The sequence below is a fragment of the Chlorocebus sabaeus genome, chromosome 8, assembly GCF_047675955.1.
Source record: "Chlorocebus sabaeus isolate Y175 chromosome 8, mChlSab1.0.hap1, whole genome shotgun sequence".
In the NCBI taxonomy this organism is placed as follows: domain Eukaryota; kingdom Metazoa; phylum Chordata; class Mammalia; order Primates; family Cercopithecidae; genus Chlorocebus; species Chlorocebus sabaeus.
Window position 1 is genome coordinate 75,309,439 of NC_132911.1, and position 19,227 is coordinate 75,328,665.

At 36.1% G+C, this 19,227-nt stretch overlaps 1 protein-coding gene across 6 annotated transcripts in view; it reads left to right on the top strand.

Moving 5' to 3' along the window:
* The window catches only part of EYA1 (EYA transcriptional coactivator and phosphatase 1), a 345,314-nt gene that overhangs the window by 158,312 nt on the left and 167,775 nt on the right, over positions 1 to 19,227 (top strand). The gene's annotated exons all lie outside the window — the stretch shown is intronic.

The following is a 19,227-nucleotide window of genomic DNA, read 5'->3' on the forward strand; positions in this document are numbered from 1 at the left end:
TAGTCTGTCCTAGGCCATTGCTTGCATGTACCTTGCCTGAGGCTTCAGTCTGACCCCTGGTTATGTTCTCCTCTTTCCTTTTTCTTCCACCAGCATTTCATCTCCTTTTGGCATAGAGCAGCTTACAGATGGGGGTGAATGAGGGAGAAGTTAATGCAGAGACTGACATGGCAGAAGAAGCCTCTTTCATTCCATATTTGTTCCCATGGAAATTTGTCTGAAAGTATTACCATGGCCCTAATTTTCTTTTTTTAATTTTGTGTCTAACTAAAGGTCTCAAGGATGTCACACATGGCAGGGACAACATGAGTAAAGGTGCTTGAGAAGCACGTGCCTAGTGCCACCGGCAGTTTAGGGCCACGGGTGATCCCGCGCCAGAGTGAAAAAGGGGACCAGATCTAGACTGTGGAGGGCCTGGCCAGCTGCTTTATGGATTCGGGCTTTGATAATCTTTGATACCTTTGATTATCTTTGATAATGGGGTCTTGTGAACTGTTGAAGGGTTTTAAGTCCTGCAGTGAAGTGGCCAGAATGGCTTTCCACCTGCAGGCTGCAGTGTGGATCGAGAACACTGGTGGCAGTGGGACCTGCTGGGAGGAGTCTGAGCCAGCAACACAAGGTGGGCAAGGTCCTCAGAGATTGAGGACAGGAGAGGTAAAGGGGCCATCAGCTGGACTTGGGTTTAGATTTAGATATGGAGAAGGAAGAGGAAAAGAAAATCTGTATGTTTCCAGCTTGAATTACTGGTTGTACTCCCAGTGAAATAGATAGTTAAGGAAGCAGGTTATAGGAACAAGAATGTAAGTTTACTTTGGTATAGATTGCATTTGAAGTGCCTATGGGGCAGCTAGTTGGCTACACTAAGAGGGGTGAGATTGTGAGATTACTAGGGTAATGCTAAGTTGAACTTTGAAAGACAGTAGGGGCTGGACATTCCAGGCCAGGGAGCAGCACAAATGCATGAATGAGGACATCAGGTTTGGGGAACTACTAGCATCTCAGAATGGCTAGAATAGATGTGCCACAGAGGCAGGGCTGCAGGCAGGGGAAGGCAGCTTATGCTGGATGGCATGAGTGGTGGAAGGTCAGACATACCCAGGTCCATGAACATTTGTGTTTTTCCACAACATCAGAATTTTATTGATGCTATTTCAGTCATAGAAACCATAAGCTACATGGAGTTCCCAAAAAGGTAATTCTCCTTGGTACTGCCCATTCACCTGGTAGTGAAAGCCATGGGCACATAGGTTCAAGCCAAGCCATAAGTCAGTCAATATTGCAAACCATGCATAATAGTATATTTAATTAATACATAAATGTTATAGATCACACATTCCACAAAAAAGTGACATTCAACATCAAGAGGAAAGGGTTCAGAGAAAAGAGGCTATTGAACCAATCCAAGGAGAGAGAAGTGAGCAAGGAGAATATCCTGGACTGATCCTGAGGGATGTCAACAAGGATTGTGAGGATTGTGCAAGAAGAGTCTGTGATTTGGGCAGAACTTTCAGCGGCAGGTGCTGGGTGCTGATCCTGAGTGACAGCAGGACAGTGTGTGTTAAGACAGCCATCTCAAGATGATGAAGTCCTACTCTTTTTATAGACATAGAGTGAGGACTAATAGTAAAGAGTGTGCCTGGTTACATCCCTATCTGGTTGGGAACAGTCTCTATTTATTAGGCCAACATCTGGCTCCTGTTAGCATGATGCTTTTTGAAATGTGAGAAGGAATTTTTTTCTAAGATGGAGTTACTTATGCCAAGGGAGCTCTGTACACTGGATAAACTGAGGATTTTGAACTTCACCTAAAATCTGTGAAGGAGTTTAAAGTGAGAGATATGATGAGCTTGGCATTTATAAAGATGGTCTGGTAGTGTGGGTGCAGTGTTGAGGGTGGATTGGGTTTTGGGCACAGAAGAAGTTGTCTGTTAAAATATTGCTATCACAATTCATGCACAATTCAGGTATAAAATGAAAGGTAATTTTATTTTTCACATCCTATTGCTTCTTGCTTCCAGGCACACTGTAGCAAAACAAAAACTAACAACAATAAAACCCCTCAAATATGCCTATTTCAGGAAACATAATCTCTTCAGGCACACAGGTGGTCCTTTCAGGATTTCAGTCCTGATGGTTCTGGTTTCTCCCGTGTACCTTTGTTCATCCTTCTCCCTGGGGTAATTGAAGTCTCCAGGGGCTCATGAGTGTGTCATCCTGGCCTTAGTGCCTGTGCTGTGCTGGGTGTTCTCTGTGGCCCCTGTAGAGATATACTCATCCGACTAAATCACCGTGAAACCTGGGTAGGAGTATGTACAGGTGTGACTGATCCTCTATGGTCTTGTCCAGCATCATTGTGGGCCCTACTGTTCAGGTTCTTGGTCTCCACGGTAGCCTTGAGGCTCACGTGATCCATTTGTGGCCTCTTCATCCTCACATAGAGCCTCCACTTAGTTCATCAACGTCCTCTGCCCTTTCATATACCCACTGAAGACCTAGGCATTCTTCTCTCTACTGTAGTAGGTGAGATTTCATGCTTGAGGAAGCCTTTTATGTATAGAAAGGAATTCCCCCATTCATTTGTGCTTTGATAAATACTTGTTCATTTCAAAGCTAAAAGTCAATTTACAGAATTTATTTTACTTCTACATCTGGTTATTTTTTACAAAATAAAAATTTCATTCATTTAAGTATTTTATTTAACACATAAGTTTAGTGGATTGAGTCTTCTTTAAACACTAGCATCACTTCACCAAAGTCTTTCAGCCCATTTGAAATTGTGATTATGTCTATGACTCTAGGAGGTAGTAAAGGTTTCGAATACCCTAAAAGGTTGACCAAGAATATACAAGGCAATCCAATGATTATAAAATATATTACCTCACATATCTTCAAACCTTAAATTATAAATAATAAAGTTTTCTGATGTCTTCATTTCTTTACAACTTACATGTTATTGTGAAGTATAACCCATATATACTTCCTTATTTTTTAAAACCTTGCTACTGTATATTCCTGGGGTTATCACAATCTTATCAGATCCCAATAAAAATATCACCTCATACTAGGCAAGATTACTGGTTTTTTATTCCTGAAAGTTTAATTTTGGTTTATATATTCTACATTCTAAGGAGGTTCAAAACTGAATTCATGATTTAGGCTTGGTCACTATTCTTATGGCTACCACTTCTTAAGCCTACCCCACCTTAAACAGTGCATGAGTTTCCATTTCTAGCAATCAGTGCCCACAACTAGAAGGTACTTCTCTTCCCCTTCTTATCTCAAAGGGTCTTCCCTTACATCATATCTTCTATTAATATCTTCCTTAGCCTCCTCGCAAGCCTAATCTTAATGGCAGAAAGACTGGGAGTAGGATGGGGGATGGATCATAATTGCTGAGAAAAGAAAATACATCAGGGAATAGTTCAAATTTTAAAAATTAGCTTCGTTATATTAGAGATGGGGCTTTGGTTACCACTTGCATCTATGTGGTTATTGAGATAGATATGGGAATGAGATCACACAGGAGAAGATGTTGGAGAGAGCCTGGTGTTTCAGAGGAAGCTGAGTCAGTAGGTCAAGAACAACCCTAAAAAGAGACCAAGATGGAAGAATCAAAAAATGAGACAAAAGGCAGTTTTGTGACAAGACCTCACAGGGAGAACATTTCAAAGAGGGAATGTACAGCAATGTCAGATGCAACAATTAAGATGATACTACAATGCTACACTTATAACATGATTCTACTTACATAAGGTACCTAGCGAAGTCAAATTCACAAAGACAGAAAGTAGAATGGTAGTTACCAGGGGCTGGGTAGAGGCAGAGATAGGGAGTTAGTATTTAATGGGTACAAAGTTTACGTTTGGGAAGATGAAAAAATTCTGTGGATGAATGATGGTGATGCACAACAACGTGAATGTATTTCATGACACAGAGCTGCATGCTTAAAACTGTGTAAAATGGTACATTTTATGTTATATATATTTTATCACAATAAAAATGCTGCAATTAAGACAATTAAGATAAAGGCAGAAATGTGTCCATTGGTTTTAATAATATCCTTGTGATTGGAAGTATTTGCAGGAGTGACTTCAATGTAATGATGGATATTTTTATTAGGTACCGCTGCATTACTAACCACCCCACCATTTTATTTGTTCATGATTCGGTGGATTGGCTGAGCTCAGATGGATGGCCCTTCTGCTGGTATTGCTTGGGGTCTCTCCCAATTTCTGTCAAATGGTGGCTGGGGCTAGAATGTAGAACATAGCTTCACTTTCATATCTAGTACCTTGCTGGGATGGCTGGTAGGCTGCGATTTCTCTTCCACCACATGGATGGCTTGGGCTTCTTTCATGGGGCCTGGATCTAAAATGTCTGTGTTCCTGAAAGGTTACCTCCGGTATACATGTACCATTTAGTATCTGCTTGCTTCCTCCTTGTTAATGTCTCATTTGCCAAACCCAGAATTTGGGGAGGTATGGTTCATTGGGGGTCACCAAAGTAACAATCTACCATTATAAGACAGAAGACAGTATGGAAAAGAGGTTGATTAAATAGAAAAGAGAGGTAAGGACATTTATATCAGGCTGGTGAGTACAGAGACACTTGAGCATATACACAGAGACAGGAGTGAGCATAGTAAATGGAAATGACAGAAAAGAGGCTGCTGCAGAGGGAGCCTAGGCAGGGCAGTGGCAGCTTCAGATAGTTTGAGAAGATGGTGATGAAAACTTGCAGTTAATGTTCAGATTTTGATTGTTCCAGCTTTTTGTGTTTATGTCATGTTCTTGTATGAGCCAGAAAGCAGAAAGAAGAATGAAGATGAAAGTCAAATCACTGGTGTTTCTTGTTTACGCTGAGAGACTTCAGTCATCCTTAATTTCTTTCTTTGCCTGAAACTCACATTCAATTTACAAATTCTATTGATTCTAATTCCAAATATACCCTAAATCTGACCACATATCATCAGTTGCCCAGAGAAAACCCTGGTCAGATTACACTCCTTTCACCTGGACTACTAGAATAACCCTCTAATTTGCCTTCCTGCCTCTATTTTGCTCTCTGTATAGTTCATCCTCCACACAGCAGCCTTCCTTACACACAAATCAGATCATGTCGCTTTTCTGCTCAAAAACTAAAGCAAGCAAACAAAAGCCACCTTTAGTGACATCTCATTACAACCAGAATAAAATCCTACTCTTTACCTGGTCAACAAAGTCCCATGCCCCACACCCAGCCCTGGCTCTGTTCTTTCCTTCTTGTTCACTATTATCCACATTTCTTTCTTCCCTCCTTCTTGCCAAGCTTGCTCCCTTTGAACTTGCTGTTCCTTTTGTGTAAACCACTCCCTCCTCACCCCAGTTTTTACAAGTATATTACCTTTTCATTGTTTACGTCTTAACTCAAATGACACCCCCTTCAAGGGGCCCTCTTTGGCTAACTATAATAGCACTCACTGCTTCGCACACAGCCCTGTCTGCCAAATTTTACCTGAATTTGATTTTTAACTATTTGTCAATAATTTATACACATGCACCATACGTGGGAGCAGAAAAATGTCTAGTTTTATATTTTCAATCAAAATAATATGTGCGTAATTTAAAACTCAATTCTATAAAAACTGTTGTCCAGGTGTGGTGACTCATACCTGTAATCCCAGCACGTTGGGAGGCAGAGGCAGGTAGATTGCCTGAGGTCAGGAGTTCGAGACCAGGCTGGCCAACATAGTGAAACCCCGTCTTTACTAAAAATACAAAAATTATCTGGGCATGGTGGCGGGCACCTGTAATCCCTGCTACTTAGGAGGCTGAGGCAGGAGAATCACTTGAACCCGGGAGGCAGAGGTTGCAGTGAGCCGAGATCACACCACTATACTCTAGCCTGGGTGACAAGAACAAAATTCTGTCTCAAAAAGAAAAAAAAATTGTTGTGTAGAGGGGAGTCTCCTGTCTTCCTCTCATCTTGCTTTCCCCTACCCAGAGAAAAACGCTTCTCACTTTTCAGCTGAATTTTTGTTATGCTGTTCTTTGTTGATCTTTCATGTTTTAGATGTTATTTGTTGACTTGTCACCATGGAAGATGAGGATTTGTCTCCTTCATCTCACTCCCACCCCCAACACATTCGCACACAAATACTGCCAGTCCTGGCTTTCTTCCAGGATGCGTATATCCTGATTTTTGTTGGATCAATGTTTGGAATTTACATTACTCCTCCTGTATGTAAGCTCTTCTATCATGAAGTAGTATTCCCATTTTTAAAAATTATACATATTTAAGATGTACAACATGATATTTTGATAGGCACATATATAGTGAAACGATTACTGTAGTCAAATTAATCTATTCATCATCTTCTCTAGTTACTTTTTGTTTGTTTTGTAGTAGAGTATCTAAAACCTACTCTCCGCAAATTTTCAGTATACAATGTAATATAATTGACTGTAGTATTCAAGCTATACACTAGATGTCTAGACTTGTTCATCCTATAGAACTACAAGCTTTCACCTACACCCTTTACCTACCTCTCCCAGTTTCCTCCCCTTCCTTGCCCCTGGTAACCACATTCTACTCTTTCTATGCATTTGACTTTTAAAGAAAATATTCCATATATAAATAAGATTATGCAGTAGTTAACTTTCTGTGTCTGGCTTATTTCACTTAGTATAATTTGCTCAAAGTTGTTGAAAATAACAGGATTACTTTTTTTAAGGCTGAATTATATTCCATTGTGTATATATACTACAGTTTCTTTATTCATTATCTGTCAATGGACACTGAAGTTGTTTCTATGGCTTGGCTATTGTGAATAATGCTGCAATGAACATGGGAGTGCAGATACGTCTACAAGGTGGTAATTTCATTTTATTTGGTTGTATACCCAGCAAACGGATTGCTAGGTCATATGGCGATTCTATTCATATGGCAGTACTATTTTTAATTTTCTGAGGAACTTTCATACTGTTTTCCACAATGGTTGTACCACCTTACATTCTCATCAATAGCCTACAAAGGTTTCCTTTTCTCCACACTTTCATCAACACTTGTTATTTCTTGACTTTTTGGTAACAGATGTCCTAACAGGTGTAAGGTGATATCTTGTTGTGGTTTTGACTTGCATTTCCCCGATGATTAGTGATGTTTATTATTTTATATACATGTTGGCCATTTGTATGTCTGTTTTTGAAAAATGTCTGTTTAGGTCCTCTGCTCATTTTTTAATTGGGTTCTTCGTTATTTTCCTATTGAGTTATGTGAACGTCTTATATTTTGGATATTAACCAATTATCAGATATATGGTTTGTGAATATTTTCTGCCTATCTGTAGGCTGCCTTTTCATTTTATTGATTGTTTTATCTGTTGTGCAGAGCTTTTAGTTTAATGTAGTCCCACTTGTTTATTTTTGCTTTTATTGCCTTTGCCTTTTTTGTCCTTTCCAAAAAAATCATCACCAAGACCGATGTCAAGGAGTTTTTCTGCTGTTTTCTTCTAGGATTTGTATGGTATCAAGTCTTACATTTAGATCTTTAATCCATTTGGAGTTTTTTTGTGTGTCTGGTCTAAGATAAGAATTCAGTTTTATTCTTTTGCATATGGATATCCAGCTTTCCCAGCACCATTTATTGAAGAGACTATCCTTTCCTTATTGGTCTTATTGGTGGTCTTGTTGAAAATTAGTTGACCATATGTGCTTGGGTTTATTTCTGGACTCTCTATCCTGTTCCACTGGTTTATGTGTCTGTTTTCAGGCCAGTACCATGTTCTTTTGATTATTATAACTTTGTAATATACTTTGAAATCAGGACGTGTGATGCCTCCAACTTTGCTTTTCTTTCTCAAAATTGTTTTGGCTATTTGGAGACTTTTGTGGTTCTATATAAATTTTAGAATTGTTTTTCACTATTTCTGGGGACAATGCCATTACAATTTTGACAAGAATCATATTGAATGTGTAAGTTGCTTTGAGTAGTATGGACATTTTAACAATATTAATCCCTCCAATCCACAAACACAAGATACCTTTTCATTTATTTGTGTCTTCGTTATTTCTTTCATCAATGTTTCATATAATTTTCAATGTACAGATCTTTTACTTCCTTAGTTAAATTTGTCTCTAAGCATTTCATTCTTTTTGATGCTATTGTAAATGAAATTGCTTTCTTGATTTCTTTTTCAAATAGATTATTATTAGCATAAAAAGTGCAGCTGATATTTACTTGCTGATTTTGTATCCTACCACTTTACTGAATTAATTGATTGGTTCTAACTTTTTTTGGGGGAGTCTTTAAGGGGTTTTCTACATATAGCATCATATCACCAGCAAACAGAAATACTTTTTACTTCTTCCTTTCCAAGTTTGATACCCTCTATTTATCTTTCTTCTCTGACTGCTCTTGTGAATACTTCCAGTACTATTTTGAACAGAGGTGGTATGGTGAGAATGGGGATCCTTGCCTTGTACCAGATCTTAGAGGAAAAGCCTTTAGGTTTTCTTCATTGATTATGATGTTAGCTGTAGGCCTTTTATAAATGGCCTTTATTATGTTGAGGAAATTTCCTTCTATACCTATTTCATTGAGAATTTTTACCATGAGAGAATGCTGAACTTTGTTAAATGTTATTCTTGTACCTGTTGAGGTGATCAGTGCTTTTGAAGTGTCATTGTTTTAATGTGGTGTATCATATTTATTGACTTGAAATGTTAAATCAACCTTGAATCATAGAGATAACCCTCACTTGGTCATGGTGTATAATCTTTTTGATGTGTTGTTGAATTAAGTTGAGTCCTTTTAATAATTCAATTCTGTGCTCTTCTCTATTTGTTTACCTCTTCTTTGCATATGTTCAGATGTATCTGTTATTTTATCAATTCCCTCATCTTCATGAAAGTGTTCCTGGAGCCTTCTGACCTTCTCCAATCTGGACTGTCATGCCTAGGGCATAACTATCATTCTAGAATTTCCTTTTCCATAAGCACCAGAAATTATATTCATCTTTCTCCTATTTGGATTATCTAGTTTGTAAAGGAGGTTTGCTTCCTAAATTTAATGGAACACACCCTCTGTTAGCTTCCTGAGAAAGGATTGGGAAATCAACCTGATTGGAAAGTTAACTTTTTGAGAATTCACTTGTCTGAAAATGTTTTAAATTTAATTGAAATATTTAATTTTCCTACTTACAAAGTTTAGTAGGCTGGGAATTATTTGTCATCTAGGAATTTGAGGCCACTGCTTTACTACCTTCTAGAAATACATGTTCCAATTGAGAAGTCTCAAGTCATGACCTAGGCTTTGTATGTGGTCTGTTTTTTCTCTCTAGGAGTTTATAGGGGCCATCTTTTTTGTGTTCTGAGATTTCCAAATAATATCCATTGGTGTGAATTGTTTTTATTCTTTTTGTTAGTTAATCATTGAGCTCTTTCAATCCGAAAACTCATGCCCTAGGAAATATCGTAGAATTATTGGCCTAAATTTTAGCCTTTATTGTCCCTCCTTTCTTTCTGAAACTCTAATTATCTGGGTGTTGGACAACCAGAACTATAACTTCTCATTTTCTTATATTTTCTATACTTCTCTATTTTCCATCTCTTCTTACTCTCTTCTCTGGGAGAATTCAACAATTTTATTTTCAAATCTTCTTGAGTTTTATTTTCCAGTTATCTTACTTTTTATTTCCAAGGGCTCCTTTTTGTTGTTAGATGTTCTTTTAAAAGAAAAAAAAATTATTGTTGTTTTCTTATCTTGTTTCATGGCTTCAGTATCTTCTCTTATTTCTCGTTTCATATTAATGGGAGTTTATTTTTGTTTTTTTTGACATTTGCTTTTCTTTGATCTCTGTTTCCTGCAAGTTGCTTTTCTTTTCATTGGTTTCTACATTTCTTGAGAAGCTTTCCTCAGACTCTTCGTAATTCTTAACTGTTGGCTTATATTTAAGAGTAGGGCATTAACTTTGTTAATGACTTGTTGCCCATGGTTTTTACTTTAGTTAAATGACTTGTTGCCCGTAGTTTTTACTTTGGAGTGATCAGATTGAGTTCTCTCCTTAGGAGGTCCCCAGATATAAGCGATTTAGATCTTTCCTTTGGGACTGGTCTGAATACTTAGTGAAACCAATTCAGGCTTCTGCCTGGATGATCACTGGCTGACAGTGTTCTGGGAACCCTAATGAGGAAAAGTTATGGAGGAAGGGAGGAAGGGAGCAAGGGCAGTTATCCCAGCATTCAGCATGAGTGTTTTATAATCTGCCTGTTATCAAAATGGTGCCTGCTTCTTCAGCACACCCCAGGGCTTCTCCTACAATCCATAGTCTACTTGTTTTACTGACTATGTAGAGCTGACTATGTAGAGTGGAGAAAAGGGTCTTACTGCATCTTATACTGACTTGTACCCAATCCTCCTTATGGTAGCCATACTTGTACCTCCACTTGCAGAAGTACCTGGTATCATCAATTGCTAAGATGTTGGGGATGGGAGGAGTTGGGTGGTGTAAGCTGGATTGCTTTTCAGCTTTCCTTACTGCCAACGTAGGATTCAGCTTTCTCATATCTGCTAAGTGAGTTACTAATGTTCTCCGTGGTTTAGATTTTTTTCCCCTACTTTTAAAATTTGTTAAGGCTGAGTGTAGTGTCTCATGCCTATAATCCCAGCACTTTGGGAGGCCAAGGTGGGAGCATCGCTTGAGCTCAGGAGTTTGAGACCTGTCTGGGCAATAGAGTGACTATCTTCCTAAAATTAAAAAAAAAAAAAAAAATAGCTAGGCATGGTGGCAAGTGCCTGTAGTCTCAGCTACTCAGAGGCTGAGGCAGGAGGATTGGTTGAGCCTGCCAAGTCAAGGATGCAGACAGCCATGATTGCATCACTGCACCCGAGTCTGGGTGACAGAGTGAGAACCTGTCTCTAAATTAATTAAATAATTAATTAAAATGTGTTACTGTTTTCCTATTACCTGCTTTTCTTCATTCTTGGGGATTTATGTCTTAGAAAAAACTCTTTACTGGTGCTCTAGGGGATTTATAGAGAAAGCAAAAATGAATGCATATGTTCAGTCAGCCATCTTTTCATTTATTTACACTTCTATGCACACATAATTTCCTTAAGTGTGGGAATTCTGTCTGCCTTGTTTACTGTTTCATCTATGCCCGTAGTACCTGGCACATACTAGATGCATGATAAATATTTATTGAGTGACTGATTACTAGCTAACAGACCAGCTGACTAACTTTGTTGGTTAGATTTCTGAACCATCTATAAGCTGCAAAATTTTAAAATGATGGTGGTGTGGACACACCTACAATGAACTATTTCTGAAAGGCAGGACATGTAGGGTTTCTTTAAATATACTTTCATCCTATTGAGTACTCTTTTACATTTTTAAATTAATTGTTCTGTTTATTTTGGTTAGGAATTTAAAAGGGAAATATGAACTGGTATTAAGATAACAGTATACTTAGGGAAGAATATGACATAGCTAGAACGCAGTAGATGGTGGCTTTTTTTTTTTTAGCCTAAAACTGAGCTTTTTATTCCTTTTTCCTGTTCCATTTAAATACATACATCATATGAATATAGTGATTTCAAGTCTGTTCTAATTCCTTAATTTCCTTGCTATTTGGTCGCTCCCTGTTGTCAGGATGGCAAATTCCTAGCACAGTTTTTAAGGACTCAATTTTGTCCCATAAATTATTTTAAATATTTTTGTACATAAAATGAAATTAATATTCCTATAATGATAATGCCCTAGCCAGTCCAGCTTTAAAGTTTTCAGTGGAAGGAAAATATAACAATCTGTAAGAAAAAAGAAAGAAAGCAAAGGAAATCATTTTTATTTCACAAACCAGGGCCATGTTTCCTCAAGTAGCCTTGTGTGCATGTATTAATTAATTTAATAACATTCACCAAGCACCTGCTATGTGCTAAACCCTGGAAACTATGCCCTGTTTAAGCATTCATTCCACACTCATTCAATTAAATTGATTTGAAATTAACTTTTCTGTTGCTATTTTTTTTCTCCATGGGAGCTTTACCATAGCAGTAAACATTTTCATCCACATACCATTTTGGTAAGGTGTGTACCACTGCATCCATTTAATAGCTAGCTAGTCATAAATTATAAATTGAGAGAATTAGTATTGTGACAACAAAGGACCTAGAGAAAGCCCATGTTGAAAGCTGAATTAGAATTCACTTGAATCTCTGGTGCATTTGTTTTAATCTGGTGAATAGTACCCTTGACTATAGAGAGGTGTTAATAATTCTACACACTTAAGGAAAAGAATAGCATTTCAACCTTGAATAATGATAGACACAAAATCCAAGAATATACAAAAATGGAATAGGAAATCAGGGTTGCCATATATTGCTTTAAGAAGTTTTTTTTTTTTTTTTTTTTTGAGATGGAGTCTAGCTCTGTCACCAAGCTGAAGAGCAATAGCGTGATCTGGTCTCACTGCAACCTCCGCCTCCCAGGTTCAAGCAATTCTCCTGCCTCAGCCTCCTGAGTAGCTGGGATTACAGGTGCGTGCCACCACGCCCTGCTAATTTTTTTTTTTTTTTTTTTTTTTTTTTTTTTTTTTTTTTTTAGTAGAGATGAGGTTTCACAATGTTGGTCAGGCTGGTCTCTAACTCCTGACCTTGTGATCTGCCTTCCTCGACCTCCCAAAGTGCTGGGATTTCAGGGGTGAGCCACCGCACCCAACCTTAAGAAGATCTTAATGTGAAATGTCTAATTTTTTTTTCCTTTTCACGTGTAAGTCACTCAGGGGTTGATAATAGGCATAATTTTGGAAAATTCTAAATACAGAGCTTAAAGGTGTGGGCCCTCCTGTTTAATAGTCTTCAATAATTAATCATGAATACATTTATTTGTGGTGAGTTCAGTCATCCATATTTGTGTCCATTTTTAGGTTTATCGAATACAATGTATCCTAAAAGACACAGGTATACTATGACGATACTGCAAATTTAAAATGCATAGAGTCTGCATATCCGAAAACATTGTCTTTTTCCTTTAGAATTTCTAAGTCAAAGGCTGTCATTCTTTTAAAAAGGCTGGGATTCTTGGGCAGGTTTTTGGATCATTGTTTTGAATAGCAAATTCTTTTTTTTTTTTTTTTTTTTACTTTGTTTTTGTCCTGTCCCTCCTTCACCTTCTCCTTACCCATTCCCCTGCATCCACTCTCTACAAGCAGGGAAAATCCTCCTCTCAGGGGAGGACAGGAAGGAAAGTGAACAGCAATCCCGAGAGGCCGAAGCTAATGGGGGCTTGCAGATCTTTCAGCAGAGGTTGTCAATGATAATCGTGCAGCAGAGGGCTCCTCTATGGGCGCTCTGACCTCTTGGTAAACTATTTGTTTCTCCTTGTATTGATTAAAAAAACAAGCCACCAGCCTGTACTCTCTATCAACCAGGGTGTTGTTTTAAAGAATCTTCCACATTTAAAACATACTAACTCAAAATTCCCAGATCCTTAGCTTTGCTTTACTCTGTATTTCAGGTGAACCAGATCATTGATAATATTAAAACATAATCCCTGAAAGAGGCAGAGGATACTTTCCAGCTTTATATTTTTTGAAAGAACGTGAATCACATATTTCAATAATCAGTATAGTACCCCAAATATTAAACCATCTAAAACAAGCATACCTCTTAATTATGAGTATCTGAAGACCACAAAATGTTTAATCGTACTTACATTTGGGTTGCAGAAAGGAATTCTGTTTTAAGTATTTGAACAAACTGAAGCTATTGTTTTCCTTAGTATGTGTTATAGAGTCTACTTTTTTTCCTTCACACCATAGTATACTAAAGTAAAACCCAAGGACCCAAGGCAATTTGATCGCTTGCAAGTATGAATCTAGATAAACCTTACAGTAGAGAGAAACCTCCAGGTTGTATACCTATTGACATTGCTTAATAAAAACTTCTAGAATAATGGTGCTTCTGGTTGTGTTTCCAATAGCAATGTGATTGTAGTGCACAGTGGATTAAGTTACTGATCCTTTGAATTCTGACCTTCTGTTTAAAACAGCTTTAGAGGTTACTCTTTTTTTTCTTTTTTTTTTTCTTTTCTTTTCTTTCCGATTTGGGAGACTGGAGGAAGAAAAAGTTAATGCTGCTTGAAGGAAGAAAAAAATTCTATAGGTTGTTAGGTTTGGGGGCTCCCTCTCCCCAATCTCTGGCAATTCCTTTTAATAATAATGGAACTTCTTGATTCTGAATACTTAAACTATACATCCAAATGCATCAGGAAATGTGGAGTGCACTTTTACTATAATTATTTCCTCAGTGAATAAATCAAGTGTTTATGATATAATAACTATTAAAAACAAAGCACATCATACTGGGTGACTGAAATTAAGAAAGGTAAAATGTAATAAATTGATATAACTATGAAACAAGACATGCATATAATTGTTGTAAACTCGGACTCTGCTTTTCAATATAAAGAATAAGTTGGGATATTTATAATCTCTAGGAAAATAATTAACCTTTTTGAAGATGTAAGGAGAAAAATCCCATATCTCCTGATCTGAGCATTTCAAGTTCAAGGATTTTTTCTCTATTGACCATTTAATGTGCTTTTATTTTTGAATCTGCTTGCAGTATGTGCTCAGAAATAATCAGCTACTATAAAGTGATTTTTTTCTCTTCCATGTTAAATATATTATTTTGGTATATAACAATATGTATCACTTCAAATATCACACATTTTTCTGGATTTTTGTTAACTTTATGGGCTATCACCTTGCTTCAAAATGATGATACAATGAGGAGACATTAATGTCCCGTTGCTCCATCTACCGTTCAGAAGTGACTTTGATGGTGCTAGAAAAATGAGGCAGGTTCTAGAACAAATAGTGAGGGAAAAATCACTCATACTTAAAAAATCAGGATTCACAAAAATGTAAAATGCCTAGCACAGTGCCTGGCATGTAGTAAACACTTCATAAATGCTAATTCCCGTCTTTCCTCCATGAGCTATTCATTGTTTCCAAATAATTTAAAAACTGTGAACTCAGCTGTCATGAAATCTGAAAAACACAAAGCAAATTTCCAGATCCTCTTACATGTTTTGGGAGGCGCTGACAAGATTGGTTTTGCCCATGGCTTAGAGGAAAAAATCTTCAGGAAGAAACAACCTGGGTTTTCTAGGTTGTTTCATGTCAACAGAAACCCATTTTACAGCATGAGAAAGCAAAATAACATCGCTGAGATTAAACATATGCTTCCAGGACCAATTATTTATATATTTTTTGGCAGAAGGAAGAAAAAGTAACTGTTTGCCATTTTGGAAAATCAGTTGATTTTAAAAGAGGAAACCTGTTTTGTCATTTTGTTTAAGTACCTATATTATCTCATCCCCTTTCCTTAAAAATCTGCCACTGCCCTTGCTATCACTATTAGTTTCAAGAAGTGCTGCTCAAAGTTTCTACTAAGAATAATACACTAAAAAAAAAAAAATCCGATAGGCAGTCATTACTACATAGGATAACAAGTTTCCCACCCTACATAAATAAATGTTATTATTAATATGTAATAATCAACGTGCTCTTTAGGAAGTCAGGAAATAGGTTATATTTTCATATTGTGTTGGTATAAAGACTTTAATGTGTATTAAAATAATTTTCCATGGTACAGCTAATAGTTAATTACCTCCTTAACTTTACTGTTAAAAGCTAATCATGTTGGAGTTTGAATGGAAAACATTTCACAAAATAGTGGTAGACCTTCAATTTGGCAGGTTTAATATCATTCTTAAAATAAATAGAGGATGTTTTACTTGGTTACATTTCAGCAGAAGGCTCCTGGGAGCAGGACCCTCATTGTAGGTCTCGTGCTGGTGGGGAAAGAGCAGGTCATGGAAGTGACCACTCCAAATGCCAGCAAGGATCATAGTGTCAGCCATCCAGACACGGTTCCAAAGGCTCCATAAAGAAGCCAGGGAGGTAGTGCCATAGCATGGACCACAAGAAAAATAAATTTATATGAAATCAGGAAGACTGGAAGTATAGTATTTTGGGATACTCTATTTGCCATTCTACTTTGAACAGTTTGAATTACAAAATGTTGAATACTTTCACATATTGATTTTAATCATGTGGAAGAAATAATGGCTAGGATTTTGCTTTTTTAAGAAAATGCGTTGGTCTTTAAGTGCTGGTTATATTTTGCAACTTACTGTACTGTTATTTTTGAGAAATAATCATCTCATAAAAAGCATAGAAACAAAGAGATTAGTAAACTGTTGGACCAGGTAATAGCATGCATGCTGACTTCTAAAGTTATTTCAAAGTAAACACAAATAGAAGAAAAATAACTTCAAAGTGCCTCATTTATTGACAACTTCAAAACTGTAAAATAGCTTTATTTTCATTATTGGAATGAAAAGGAAAAGGGACACTCATATTTTATCCTTTGTTTTCTCAGTGTTTATTTGTTATACTTAATTTGATTAATCAATTGTTTACTCATGAAGATTTAGAAAAGTCCAAGTTACCTTTTAGATTGTTGTAATGAGTTCCTTGTATCTGTCCTTGTCTCTCTCTCATATATATACATATATATATAACATCTGTAATATGTATTAAATATTACAAATGTAATATAAATATCATGTATATATACATATATACACACACACACACACACACACACACACACACACACATATCTTTTTTATCATGCCCTTAACCTAAAACACTAAACTCTTCTACCAAAGTTGAAGATTTCCTCCATATAACCAGGCAGGTATCTAGGCAACAGCTGGCTCTGTCAGATAAAACCTGGTTGGCGATACAGCCTGTGAAAGATATTGTTTCCTTGAGGGTTTTCAAACATTTCATTACAGTTGAATATTTCAAGTATTTTCCCTTTCCAGATAAAATTATGTTTTTTTTTTTATTGGGGAAAAAGCATATTGGAAAAATTTAAAATTCCTTTTTCATACATTTATGTATTGAGATTTCCATGGCAAATATGAAATAACAATGCTTTCTTCTATTACCTTTTATTAGTAGCAATGTTCAACACATTTTCCTAAATTTTGTAGTTATATGTATGACTGTATTTAGGGAACAATTTAGTCCTTAAAGGGTATGGTTAAGTTACATAATATAGTTATAGTTGGTGAAGATTTAGAAATAGGAGGCTATCAATACACTACAAACTGGGTGTTATTAATAGCTTAAATGTGGCTGTTTATCATAGGATAACTTACTTTTGGTTTAAATTTTATGCGATAGTAATTATTATATATTGGATATTCAGAAGTAGCAACCATACACAATGTATGGGTAAATGTGATTGTTTTTAATCCATTTAATTTTGCTTCAGGAAAATGAAACTCCATAAAAGTAGTAAATATGCACATGGATATTACTTTTAGTCAGTGACTGAGCTCTTTGTTACATAATTATGTAGCATAAGCTATATCACATCAATTAGTGGTCACATTACATTCATCATACTTTCACTAATTTTCTTCATAATTATATGCATCATTTATTTAATATTTCATTTGGTTATATAAATACAAATTAAATTTCAATATAAAAACATATAATATGATACATTTAACTATAATGTGGGCAAGTAACTTGTATATAAATGTGACACACTTTACATAATATTCCTACTGTTTTGATTTTGTATAGTTCTTATATTCTGGATTTGTCAGTGTAATCTTTCATGGATTAGAAAAATAATTTCTTACTCTCTTATGTCTAAAATAATTTTTAAACAATTGGAAGCATGAATACAACAGCTAAATGTAAAATTTCAAACATTGTTTAATTCTCCAACCAACACCTCAAATTTTAGATTTTATAGAGCTTAGAAATAAATGTGGTTGCAAAAGTATTTACTGTTTGATATCATAGACTGAATTACCATAACATTACATTTTATCTGACAATGCTGGAAATCTCCATTACAAGTTGTATTTTATTTTCTGCATATATACTTTAGTATATTGAATAACTGATACTTCTGGTCTGAGAAAGTCCAGTAGGTGGTAACATAATTCTATTTCTGCTGCATATATGAACAGATCCAATAGCAATCAACTGTTTCTTGACCTGGCTTCCCAAATATGGTAGATGACTAGCCCATGATTCCTTGCTGGTACTATACAAAATGAAATCCTAGGTGAGTTTGCAGTTTAAGCTGTAGCCTATGTTTGACAAAGTGTTCTTTTCTGAGGAATTCAGACTGGCATACTTTCAGCGGTTGGGGGGAAGTCTGTATTAAATTTTGGTCATTAGCAGCTTTTTAATTTTTTGTTTTCATCGGAATGGTGCTTTCATTTACATATTAGCAATATAAAGTTATGATTGTGTCTATGTGTTTTATTAGTTGATGATCTGGAAATGTATTATAAAGTCATGCAAAAAGTTGTGATTTTAAAAATTTTTTTCACATCTATCAAGCGCCTAAAAAATGAGGATGCTTTTTTATTTTTTTAAATAAAAAACCTAATAAGTAGAATAGTATTCTATGGGTGATGACAAAACAGTTTTAAGAAAACTCCAATGGGTATAAAGATTTTATTTTAGAGCACAAAATTGGTTACAATCAGTGACTAGCATCAAAATAAACAAACGATGCCTTCTTTGAATATATGAAATCAACATAACGGTTAAGTCTTAGCACCAAAGTCATGTATCTGCATAAAACATAACTGAAGCTCAGCTCTTTAGGTGTTAGACTGTCATGCATAGATTCTGAGGTAAGAATTTTTTTAAAGAATAAACTGTAAAGAAAGAGTTCTAGATAACATGAATCTTTTCCAAAAATCATTTTAAAATATTAACACTGAAACATTATCTGGTTCATATCCAAGGAATTATTCACCGAAGACTTGCCATTCTAGAAATCATTTAGGATTCATCCTTCAGGCTTTCATTATTAAACTGATAATAGCTTGCACGTTTGCTTTTTCGCTTTCTACTTAAAGGGAAATGGCCATTCTAGTTTTTTATATCCCCCAGACCTGTTTCAGTCGTAGGTACGTTAGTTAGGAAATAAATTCTGAAAAGTAGTGGATTCCCTAAGTTTCAGGGCCTGAAAAAAGTTTAGGAAAAGTGTAAAAGATAACGTGTAACTACTCCCCAAAGATCTTAATTGGTAACTACTGTTGCAAGAGGACGCATGTGTGTTGACCGTGTCTCAGAGAAGTTATTCTCACACAGCTGTTTATTCAGATAGCGTGGGGCGCGTTCATTTACATAA